A 2,326-nucleotide genomic window follows, 5' to 3' on the forward strand; every position below is an offset into this window, starting at 1 on the left:
CCCCCCTAAAGGAAATCGAAACAAAAGGATGGGGCGTCTTAGTTCAAATAGTCTACATTTTACATAAAACTGCAGGTTTAACGAACAAACGCTAACAAATAAAAGTTGTGTTCGCCTGAGTGTATAGCAACAGCAAGTCTCTCGAGAGATCCCATTGCGGTCAGATTCGGGCGATGTGTGTGTAAAGGGCGAGAAGTTTAAGATTTAAACATCACTGAAAACATAACTGTTTTTTTATTTTAATAATTGTAAGGTAATTGACATTTAGCTAAATATCGCCAGATTACAATTTGTGTGCGCAAGAGGAATAATTAATTTAAAGTCGTCGTCCATGGCGCCATTCTTCAGGAGGTGGTGATGGGTTAATGGTGAAGGATCTAGGTTGCTAACACAAATCCTTCCGGTTTGATCCTCAGAAAATGTGACTCAGGAATTCGAGAAAAACTGAAATCACAGACCTGATCTGGCACCATTGTGCTCAATGGCTGGTCAAGGCGAATTGTCCACGCAGTACGTGACATTTGAGTTGTTTCGCGTCAGCAAATAGCCTAAGGTCCATTTTAACAACATAAGATTATGTGTAGAAATTATCAATTATTATCAGTTATAAAGATGGAAAAAAACCTTACTATATAATGCTGAAAACATATTTACAATTATAGTAGGACTAATAATAAGTTGTTAAAAAAAAAAACTATTAGTTATAACTTTCTGTGAGCTGATGGCCAGGTTATCATGTATCTCCAAGTGACCTGCAAAAAGATCAGAGAATAAATAGACATCAGTTTAAATGAAATCTTCCTGTGTTCTCAAACAATAAGCTATGCTAGTATTTAATTGTATTCCTTCTGTCAGCACATGCACCTAAACCAATATTTAAAAAGCCCTGAAACCCAAGAGTAGCCTAAAGCTGTTTAGATTTCAGGATAGTAGTGTCGGTTTTCACAGGATTGAGTGCCGATGTCAGAGAGATGCCAAAGTTTGGAGTTGAACTTCGGCGTGGATCTGGGGCACAGATGAAGAAAGCTGGTAATTTGATCTTTTTCATTAAGTAATTAGTCCTGGACACCTGTATGGGTTCCCGGGCAGAATGAAGTATCATTTGCTTGCTGGTTTTGGAGGCAATGTTGCTTACAACCACATTCATTATTAATTCCCATTTCCCAATCCATGTACAAAAACGTATGTGTGTGTGTGTGGGATAGCCTGCTGAAATGACCCTAGTGTGGCATTTGAAAATCTTTTCAGTTGTCAATGCTAGAGTTAGTTGTTTTGTGAGGTTAGTTACAGGCTGAACATTTCAAAATGAACACCAGAAGAGTATTTGTCAAAGTGAATAGGAAATATGTTCAACCATTAAACACATTCAACATCTACTCATATTCAAATGATATAACACTTTAGGTTTAATCTGTTAATATGTAACATAAACTGAAAATAAAAAATACCGTTAACACTCTACAATAAGGGTCTGGTCATTAACATTAGTTATTTTTTTATTAATTCATATGAACATTATTGCTGCAGAAGCCGTTTACCTATTGTGAAATGTTTCTGAAATACTTTTCAGAATGTATTATTTCTTGGTTAATTTCTGTACATAGTTATACAGTTATATCACTCCAAGTTATAAAAGTTAATGCATACAGTATATTATCATTTGTTAATAAATCAAGATGCATAAATGTAATTAAAAATGTTCTTTGTTGTTAGTCCATGATACTTACTGCATTAAACTAATGTAAACAAACTGAACCTGATTGTAAGGCGTTAATTAAGTAGTACATGTCATTTTCAGCAGACAGAATCTGTAGAACTGTCTACGGTCATTTTTTTGTTTACTTAAATTAAACAATCTCATCACATTTCTGTCGTCTGACATCAGAATCCAACCTCCTCGGAGGGACCAGATTGTAATTTGTAAAACCACTCAGGGCCTGGAAACAGCACACCATACAAACAGAGCAATTTTATGGGCTATCAGGTATTTAATATCCTGGTATCACTTTTCCAACAGAAGGGCCATCTGTTTTCTATTTTAACCTGTACAAGAGCGTGAACATAAGTAATTCTTTTAGCAATCAAGCTGACAGCTCTTATATAAAGGCCTCTCAGTGTGCATTATTTATATATCTCCTCCTGCCGTTCCACCTGTTCATTAAACTACATTCAAACTTCTTGCCCACAGCCACGAGGAGGTTACACACAGTCTAAATATAGATTTTTACCTTTAATTGCCTTTCTGCTGATCTTGGACCATTTTCTTAGGAAAAAATCCAGACCTGAAGAAAAGCAACACTGCCTCAAGATCAGAGAAGGCAACGAT

This window comes from Carassius auratus, chromosome 30 (genome assembly GCF_003368295.1).
Source record: "Carassius auratus strain Wakin chromosome 30, ASM336829v1, whole genome shotgun sequence".
In the NCBI taxonomy this organism is placed as follows: Eukaryota; Metazoa; Chordata; class Actinopteri; order Cypriniformes; family Cyprinidae; genus Carassius; species Carassius auratus.